Genomic DNA, 10,924 nt, shown 5'->3' on the forward strand with positions numbered 1-10,924 from the left:
TGTGTGTGTGTGTGTGTGTGTGTGTGTGTGTGTGTGTGTGTGTGTGTGTGTGTTTTGGAGTGGGATACAGTATTATATTATCATTGACTAACTATATTGCTGGATTATATGGTGGGGATTCATCACAACACTTAATAATTCATTTATAAATAAATAGCCTATTGTATCAATATATATTGCAGATTGTCTTATTCTCAAAACAAATAGGTTAAGAGAAACGCTGGCATAGAGTCATTCGGATTACGACTAACAGCCTCCTAACTATGATGTTGACCACCTGCACCTCATTTCTTTGCGGTATGCCAGTACCGCAAAGATCCCATGGTATGAATTAGTCATTGGATGTTTATTGCAGTTTTTGTACTGTAGGACATCGGGGTACAACACGCACACGCACAAAGGGCCACTATCGTGCAAGCTGGCAGCCGTATATTGACATAAAACCTTACCTACGCTGGCATGGCTTTGGATACGAAAAAGACCAAGCAATGACCAACACTACAGATGAAAAACAATGTTGGATGGTTTTGGTGACCACCACAGCGTTTTCATGACACTTTCTATCATGGGTTATAGAATGCAAGATCATCGATTTGTAGAACTATCAGCAAAGGTGCAATACATCTATGGACAGAATCTATGTCTGACAGTGGTAGAAGGACCAATCTATATACGCAAGCCTACTTGATGGGCTTGCTTTGAATGTGTCAGGTCTAATTAAACGCACTACGTTACAGGTGCCACATGGAAATGAGTATAGGCTACCGTCATTATCACATCATCATCATCATCATCATCATCATCATCATCATCATCATCATCATCGTCATCATTATCATCATCAGCCACCTTCTTCCAAAGGTATCACCTTTCTACATCAGATTAGTCAACGAACATGTACATGGTCTACAAATACTATTGGCTGTCGAGATTACTTTTTTTATTCAATCTGGTTCCATGGTATTTATTTACAAACAAATAGAGACCAAATGAGCATTCTGACATGGTCGTTCTTCTTTAAAATATTGCAGCGTCCAATTGTCATGATCGATTCGACCGTGAGCGATCAATCGATTTTGTGCATTATATGAAACATGCAGTGACATCTGATATTATTCTAGAGGATGTCACGAGCTTCATTAAATGTGGATCCCGTATATTTAGCGGCGCTAATGTTGAACATGCAACACACACAAAATAATGTGTCGTACGCGAAGAATGAACGAACGAATAGTGGAAGTCTGAGTGGCGATTCAAACTACACATCCACGATTTCAAACCTGATGCTTTTGGAATGCACACATGGAGTGGCTCTCTCTGAAGGCCTACAGTAGGCTTGCACATTCTACATACATTTATACCACATTTATACCATACCATGCACAGGTTATACGCGGTGGAATGCATTGAACCCAAATTCCCAGGTTGTTTTCATTCGCAAGTATCCCCCGTTAACACGCACGTACGTCCCCATCCTAATGGCATACAGTTAACGCATTCAAATGCCATGCGTGTGTGATGTGCAGATGTGCTTCCTATCCTTTAAAGTTAAACTGAATTCACGCCGCAATAGCCTACACTGGAGAGGAATAGAAAGGAATGGGGAGCATTCCCTAACCTCCTCATCCCTACACCGTCGTGTAGGATCAGCTCATGTAAACGTTCCCTTACCTGAGTGTTTAGCCCAGCCAATCCGATCGTATGGTCGGGAAAAGTTGGAAGGCAATCCAACACGGCGACGCGGTAGGCTGCGAGGCGGACGCGACGGCTCTGTCCGCTCACTGAGGAGCTGGGGAGGGATAGGGATGACACACTGGTGTCAGCCCACAGCTTCCTGTTACATCACGCCCCCCCCCCCCTCCCTCCCCAAACTTTGTCTATCCGTTTTAAAATATATATATTACATTTATAATTTAGAAAACTCGCGGCAGTGGCTCTATAACAGTGTATAGGGCCCACTATTATAGTATAGTACTATCTTTTACTAATAACCATTACAACAACAATATATAATTATAATTATTAATATGATATAGAATGCTTTGAAAAATGATGATATTAATATATGTCTTATCCTAATTCCTGAAATAAAACATAAAACCCTCTTCGTGTTTTCTTCTTGAAAACACGAAGTGGCTTCTATACATTATTATCTATATATGCATACATGCATATTTATTTATATTGTCAAATATAACTTTTAGTACTCTTTCCTTGAATTGTGGGACATAAGTAGGCCTACTGGAAATACTGCATTTAGTAGGTAACACAAGCACACGCACACACACGCACGCACACGCACGCGCACGCACACACACACACACACACACACACGCACACACACACACACACACACACACACACACACACACACACACACACACACACACAAAGCGCAATTACTTTTTTCCAACACTGCCCTCCTCTGTCTTTTGTTTAATATTACATGCAGGGCCATGGATCAAATATTTAGTACATTTAAAGTATGTTGCTATAATTTGATGTAATTCATTGAAAAATCTCATCTGATATGATAGACAGATTGATTTCAGCATTTATGGCCAACTTATCTCATTAAAATTAAAACAAGCAATGACATCTACAAGTTATGTTTATAAAGATACATTGTGTATAATGGGGTACAAATCCTATTTATTTTTTGTTGTAGAAATAAACGAAATGAATTATTAAAAGGTTAAATGCATAGTTGTTTACCAACTTTTAACCTTAACTATATAATACAAACAACGTTGTATAAACTGAAGACTAGAGGCAGATAACAGAGCACATAATGGAATATTTAATCTCACAAAATAAGGTGGCAGGGGAGCCATGCGGTCAACCACGATCATAAGACCTCTTCTGCCAAGTCCATCAGTGTCAGGAGCTCCCGCCCAAACATAAGAAGCAGGCATGCAATGGCTGGACTCCTGCATTGCAGTCCAATAGGACCACAGGACCAAGGATAGGAGTCGGTTCAAGTCCAGTTGATGCTTGCTGGTGAAGATGGCAAGCTGGAGGGCCAGAGTGCGGTTGAACCACTACACCAGCCCGTCACTCTGTGGTTGGAGGGGTGTTGTCCTCGTTTTGTGGACCCCAGCAGCTGGCAGACCGCCCGGAAGACCTGGGACTCGTAGTTCTGTCCCTGGACACTGTTGAGCTCGGCGAGGAACCCGAGGGATTGAACATCTCCTCCACAGGCCAGGCTTGCCACACTGGAAACAGCAGCTGTCCATTGGGGCGAAGTCCAGCCTTGGTTATGGCCTGGAGGTCTCGCTGCTGCACTGGGGCCACATCGAGGAGTTCCCACAATCCCCTCCGCTGTCCCCTCCAATGCCAGGGCAAGGTGAGTGGCCGACAACTCTAAGCCCCAGCCGCTATGTAATGCAGCGAGCCAGAATTGTGCAAGGTATGTCTCTAGCGGCTTGGGCAGTTTTGCCGGCATCTTTGCCACCAGGGGGGGCTGCCAGTCTGAAGATGTGTTTGGCTAATAAGCGGTAAGGTCATCAACCTACGGCTGCATCAGAGGCTTACCCCACTCTGGGAATGCCTTTCGTTGGTAAATACCCTGTCTGTGTTGGTGGGATCCTACAGACGATGACGGCGGGGGTACGGGGGTCTTTCTCGCTTTTCCCAAACTACGTGAAGCTGGGTTCTCACAGCTTCATGACATTTTCTGACCAGGTGGCCAGGCTGCCCACAGCCCCAGCAGACCCTCAGCCTCTGACAAGACAGGGAGTTATAGGGTGCACTCACACTAGGCCATCTGGCCGTGGCCGTGTGGCCGTTTTCACACCTAACCGTGCTCAAATGGCCCCATTGTTCTCTGGCCTGCACTCACACTAGGCCATCCGGCCGTGGCCATTGGCCGTCGCAGCTGTGGCCTGGCCACGGAAGGCTCTTGTACATACGTCATCACGTCGTAACACGTCATCACCAAGCGTCCGCTGCATCGACCATAATAAAGTCTGCCGCCAGTCAGCGTTTTAACAACAATGGATAACAACACAGAGAACACACCAACAGTTGAACTGCTTGACGCGATGTTTACCGTTTAATGGGAAAGAAGGCTTGTCGCCTTTATTATGTCCGTGGTCGTCGCATTGACTATACGTTATCCAGCTCAGGTTGCGTAGCCGTGCGTGTGCGCGTGTCGGCTCATTAGCATCTGTACCGTAGCGGCCCGTGCCGTAGCAGCACACCTCTCCCAAGTGGCCAAATTGGCCCGGCCTGGCCAGACTGGCCACACTCACACTGGCAGATTTGAGCACGGTTAGGTGCTAAAACGGCCACGGCCACGGCCAGATGGCCTAGTGTGAGTGCACCCATAGGCTGCATCCCATTTCTACCCCTTACCCCTCCCCCTTGTTTTGAAGGGGTAAGGGGTGTCCCAATTCTCATTTGGATTAAGGGGTAGGGCCAAGACAAAAGGCTACGTAGCCCTTGAAACTAAGCTTTCTAATGACCACACTTTAAAGGGAGTGTTTCGAGGAAAATCCAGCCGAAAATGCATTTTTACTAGTTGTTATCATTCTGACTCATGCTGTAAAGTTGACTGTAATATTCGGCTCGAAGTCATACACGGACAATGCGATCTCTGAGCTCGATATAAAACATGACATAACGGTCAATAACCGTTGAACTTTACATACAAGCTTTTGACGCTCTCTAGTGGCCAACCGAAATCGCCAAATAAACAAACAGCAGCGATGGCTCAAGCGAAGGACACACACACAAATGTAAGTATTTTCAGCATTTTAATTACAGCTGACTGGTGCAATAATACTATTTTCGAGCGGTTTTTAATTGTGAAGTTAGTTTTGAATCACTAGTCAAGTTTGTTTTGATTCACTAGTCAAGTTTGTTTTGAATCACTAGTAGCCGATGCTAATGTGTTCCGCTATCGCTATTTGTTGAGATAGATATCCGATTACCCTTGACATGACATGTTAAGGTTTCAATTAAAATTTGTGTGCAGTGGATTTGCTTACTATTACTATTCCTTGGTTGATTATACCGGCGCACTGCTTTGATATCGGTAAAGCTGCCACCTAGGCTACGTCACTCGCCAGTCAAACTGAAGATTTCCTTTCCACTTTTAACTCAGGGACACCACAGAGACCAGACGGCTCATTAATTTCAGAGCGACCAGGGAAAACGAGTTCCTAAAATCTAAAAAAATTGCTAGAAAACAGTGGGAGTGATCGTTGTTCAATCTTCATTCTTGCGTCTGTTTTCTACTTTGGTATTTCTGTGTTGAGCTTAATAGCCAAATGCAATATGTTCTTTCACTGTTGTGCTTTGATATAGTGGTCAGTTAGAATGAAGATCAAATCACATTCCAGTGACCATAATGTGTTTGTGCATGTAAGACATGGATTTTTGTAGCCTATCAATAAATTATTCATGACAAGACACGTCTTCTTTTGCATAGCTCCTCCAAGCGATGTGTGTGTACACTATCAATTGAAGGAGCTTGGTTAGATTTCATTCCAACCAACTATGGCAATGTTTTGATATGTTAAGGGGAGTGTCTTATGTCTGCATTTATTTGAAAGAGCATATGCAAAAAAAAAAAAAGTAGACGGAGGGAGTTACAATGGAGATCAGCCTCTGTTGACATATCAGTCAGCTGTCCGCAGTCAGCAACGATGAAGCCACGTAATGGAGGGGCGTCTCATTTCTTAGGGGAACGTTTTACCCCTCTGCATTGAGGGGCAAGGGGAAGGGGTAAGGGGGAGGGGGAAGGGGTAAGGGGGAGGGGGAGGGGTAAGGGGAAGGGGTAAGGGGTAGAAATGGGATTGGGCCATAGTCCACCTGTATAAAGAAGATGTGCACGAGTTCACTGAGTTCATCCACCACACTGGCTTCTGTGAGTCGTCACTGCTCTTGCTCAGAGATCCCATCCGAGTTTGCTTTGCACCAAGTTTGTTCTGCACAGCTGGCAGCATGCGGGCGTCTGCTCGCCAAGACAGGCTCTCGATATCATTGGCTAGGGTCAATTGGCTAGGGCTAGTGTCTCCCCTGGCTTCCGAATCCTATTACAGAGTTCTGAGTGGAGAAGACCCGGCTCAACACACTGTCCAAAATGCCTCCTCAGGGCCCACACTAGGGCTGCATAGTCACGTTAGTCCTTTGGGCCAGGCAGCAGCAAACATGACAACGCCTTATCCAACAAACGCATTGCGAGTTGCAGCGCTTTTACCCCAACTGACCATCCGCCAGCAAAAGGTATTTAGGTCAAAAGTTGAAATTGAACGTGGACACTTTTCCATTCAGCCTTACATATCTTCGCATCTTGATGGAGACTGGGCTCTTTGCAAGACGGGCGCCCCCATGTCGGTCCCTGTCTAGTTACGGCTATGGGCAGTGCAAGCTACAGACTAAGGGGAAGGGCCCTCTAGTGAGGGCCCTTCCCCTCACTAGAGCCTCCTTTGCTACTCAACCTGTCTCAATATACACTCGACAGGCCGCAGGGAACTTTATTGGTGTTGAGAAAAAAGTTACAAAAATAAAAACAACAAAAGGGAAGCCAGCAGTGATACCAACTTCAGCAAACTCGCCAAGCAGGAACATGAAAGTTTCACTTCTGACACAATGTAGCGATGCCGCCAGAGACAGGAATGTCCAGTCAGGAGTATGCAACACAAAGTTTAAATTGGTGAACACAAAAGTTAAATTCTGGCGCAAATTGAACCCAGGGTCTTTGTTTTGGCATGAAAACCAATCAAATCAGCCCTCGAGATACCTTTTTCATTGAAAATCGAGCATTAGAGTTTGCCCGGCGCAATGTTTGGCGCCCATGTTATTGGCTTGGGGCATTGAGTTTTGCTTCCAAATCGGTATTTTTGAACCACTAATATTGCTAAAAATAGCACCAAACCTCTGCAGTAGCATGACTAGGGTCCCTACACATAAAACGAAGCACCAACAACTTAGTTTGCAAACCCAGAGTTTATTTAAAAAGACAGTTTAACAAGCATTACCGGTAGGTCCGTGTTTACAGGAAGTCCACACAAGTCGATTGCCGAATGCGCCGGAGTTCAGTTCAAGGAGGAAAGTTTTGGAATTTATAATTAATATAATTTATATTTGTCAATAATATATTGCAAGTGTTTACATGCATATGAAAGTTACAGTTACAAAATATCTGTTCGCTATAATCAAGCATTGCATGTGTTGACAGAGGACGCACTGCACACCTGATTATCTATAGAGTGAAGGACAGCTCAAGCACCGGAGAAGCCGACCCATCTACAGCCAAGACGAGAGAGTCAAGAGAGAGAGATGGTTGGTGTTTGTGTTTTCCCCGGCTTCGGAAAACAAATGAAAAGTTACACCCCAGAAACTTTCCATAGACTGCCATCGCGGTACAATGACCGATCTCTGGTAGAATAGTGGCTTATTGTTTTGAATATGGACATTTAGAATGCCAATCGAGATGCTGATGCAGAAGGATCCCCGTGTATGCAGTGCTCATTTCGATAAGGGCGACTTCATCATTCCTAAAAGAGCTGCTGACCCAAAGAACCCAAAGATAGTGTCATTGAAGAAGAATGCTTTTCCACGAGTGCTTTTCCACGAACGCCGCCGTTACATACTCCGGGTTTGCAAACTAAGTTGTTTGTGCTTCGTTTTATGTGTAAAAAATGCCAATTTGTAAGCGAAATTTAATGCCCCAAGCCAATAACATGGACGCCAAACATTGCGCCGGGCAAACCACAATACACGATTTTCGATGAAAAATGTACACTTTAATGTATGGCCGTAACCCCCGACAAATAAAAGACCAAATGATGCACCCGGGAACTGTCATAACCTAAAACATTGATATTATTAAACACACAAAATCTTAAAGAGTCCAAGGGTCGCTATATTAAAGGGGACATATTATGAAAACAACACTTTTCTTGGGATTTGGGGTGTTGTTTTGGGTCACTCGCATACAAACTTTGAAGAAGTCTGTATATGATTTTTTGAGTGAGATATGCATTTCTGAAAGTACCCCGCCTACAGTTACCAAACAAACAAGTCAGTTTTGGCGCCCCCTCCTATGTAGGAATGGGGAAATATTTAAGATTTCGGCGGCAGTCTGGCAGCTCCGGCGGTGTACTCCGGGAGCTTAACTGCCGCCAAAGCTTTCCAGCTGCTCCGGCGTGTGTACTCCGGCGGGTATGCCGCTGAAGCTGGCAGGTCCGGTGAGGGGGAGCTCGGCGGCAGTCCGGCAGCTCCGGCGCAAGGAACTCGGCGGCAGTCCGTCAGTTCTGCTCCCGGAGTACAATCCCTTTCTCCTCCGTGTCGCGGTTCAAGGACTTCAGAGAGTCAAGGTCAAAGTTCCTTTCCCCCAATTCTTCTCAACCATGGCCGAGATATCCCCCACTACGAGTCTTTACTTGTTGTGGAGGTACCAGAGACGTCAGACACAGTCTTTATGATTCATAATATCATCCGAGGCGCACATGGTATTAGATATAATATTATATAAATACCCATACAATGTATGGGTATATTATGTATGGCATACATAATATTATTATTAGTGCTGTCAATTTTAATGGCGTTAATTTTTTATCGAGCGATTAACGCTATTTTGGCTTGGCAAACATTGTCGTTTTTTCGCCTGCTGTCTAGCAACAACTAGTCACGTTAGAAAAACTACAACACCATACCGGATCTACCTACACCGGAAACAATACAACAAGCACGCCGCACAAACTTGTTGGGGCAAGCAAGGATACAGAGCAGGTGAAAACTGAAAAAAAAAAGAAGTGAAAAGTGTGTGTGAGTTTGTGTGTCACTCTGTTCGAGCCTGCACGAGAGCTCAATGTTGTCATTAGCTCGAAATGGCGAAACGGGCCGCTTGTTTCAATGAAATGGAACTCCAGGTTCTCCTGGAGAGCTATGACGAGGAGAAGGACATTATCACAAGAAAAGGGAACGCTAAAGCCTCTGCAACCCGGAGAACAAAAGCCTGGCAGCGGATCGCTGACTGCATAAATGCGTTAGTTATAGGGATGGGAATCGAGAACCGGTTCTTGTTCAGAACCGGTGCCGAGTCAACCGATTCCTTGGAATCATTAGCAAGCCTGCTTAACGATTCCGCTTATCGGTTCCGGTCGCGGCAAATGCGTCATGACGTCACATACACGCTGCGGTGTTGGTTCAGAACGCAGCCGAGGAAGAAGCGCATTGTGCGTTCACACCAAACGCGACGGGGCGACAATATCCCATACAAAGTGAACGTAGCGACGCGTATCGGGGGAATTTTTCGTGAGAGAAAACCGGCGACAAGTTTTGATTAGTCGCGCCACACTTTCGCCGTGCACAGGCGAGCGCGTTCACAAGGATTTTGCGTGATGACAGCCAATCAGCGTTGAACAGCGTGAAAACTGAGTGACATGTGTAACGTAACAGCCAATCAGCGTTCAACCGTCAAACTCAGTGCAGTGCAGTCCGGGGTGAACTGCAGCATGGAGGAGAAAGTGATTGTTGCCGTTTGCGACTCCCGGAGCTCTATATAGTATATAATATAATATAATTGTAGATATAATATCCCGGCCAACAGCTCTGTGCGCCTCCGGATGGCCGTAGCGTGGGGAGCTCTCATAGGGATTGGGTTTCTCGGGTTTGTTTACCAGCGTTGCTATGGTTTCTGGTCTTGTGTGTTCCAACGGTTTATTAGGTAGGCCCATCTAATACATCTCTGTCTAATCAATACTTCATTTTGTTTATGTCAGTTGAATTTTGTTACAAGTTGAATGCAAATGAGCACTGTTAGTATTACAAAGGCACAAGCTCTTGCTTGACTGTTTTCAGTCTGTGTTTTTAGTTTTATGGCACATAATGATGGCATTTGGGCTTAAAAAGCCAAACATATATTTTTTGTCTAGACCAATTGATTTGAAAATTGTACAATTTCCTAATACTAAACGCACTTCTGATCAGATATTAAAGAGATTTAATACAAACAAACACATTTGTACTTATTTTCTCACCCAATGAGAATCGATAAGAGAATCGATAAGGAATCGGATCGATAAGCAGAATCGGAATCGGAATCAGAATCGTGAAATTCTTATCAATTCCCATCCCTAGTTAGTTACACGTCAAAAAAATGATCCTTAATATTTGAGCCATGAATCTATAAATATCCCAGTTAAGCATTCTTAACGTTCCTACCACCACATAATCCTTATCTTCTAAAAAAATATGTAGGCCTACTCCGATGGCTCCCAAGCGGTCAGCGGATCAAGTAAAAATTAAGTATAAAAACATACAAACTGGTAAGCTTATCCCACCATCGTATTGGTATAAAATCTAAGTATTAAATAAGCCCTTTTTTTAAGCCAATCGTGAAAAGGCCGACAGTCGGCTGACTGGATCTGGCCCTCAAATTGTCTTGACCCCGGTGGAGGGGCTGTTAATAGACATAAATTCAGGGCGCCCTGGCATGAAGGGGGTACCTGGAGGTAGGCCTACCTCATCAGAGAGTCAGGGGCCATGTGAGGGTACTGGTTGAATGTAGGTTTTTGTGTTTTTCTGTGTTTTTCTTCTTTGGTAAACCTAAAAGTGACTGTACTGTTCTCTCTATGTGTTTTACTTCTAAAGTGTTGACATAGATAAACAGCCAGCCAAACTCCTTTTCAAGAGCCAGGAAGTGATAGTGCATGCTCCTTTATTGACTTCTTAAACAGCAGGTAAGTCAGGATGAAGTGAAACTAGAAAATAAAAATACTAATAATGCTTTGATGGACTGCTATGAAATGACAGGTAAGTATATGATGGTACAGTTGTCTTACAGGCTCAAATACATTACGCTGCTACTTTCTTACAAACTTAGAAAACATATCCGTAAACTCGTCATGTGACCGCTACGTCCGGTCACATGACAGACAGACAGACAGACACACACACACACAGGCAG

The 10,924-nt window shown here is 44.5% G+C and overlaps 1 protein-coding gene across 1 annotated transcript in view; it reads right to left on the reverse strand.

Annotated features, from left to right (window-relative positions):
* The window catches only part of LOC132449013 (calcitonin gene-related peptide type 1 receptor-like), a 33,759-nt gene extending 31,930 nt beyond the window's left edge, over window positions 1–1,829 (reverse strand). Inside the window, exon 1 of the mRNA XM_060040595.1 lies at window positions 1,672–1,829. The gene's annotated coding sequence lies outside the window, so the exon portion shown is untranslated. The remainder of the gene's footprint in view (window positions 1–1,671) is intronic.
* Window positions 1,830–10,924: the final 9,095 nt, after the last annotated feature.

The sequence above is a fragment of the Gadus macrocephalus genome, chromosome 20 (genome assembly GCF_031168955.1).
Source record: "Gadus macrocephalus chromosome 20, ASM3116895v1".
NCBI lineage: Eukaryota > Metazoa > Chordata > Actinopteri > Gadiformes > Gadidae > Gadus > Gadus macrocephalus.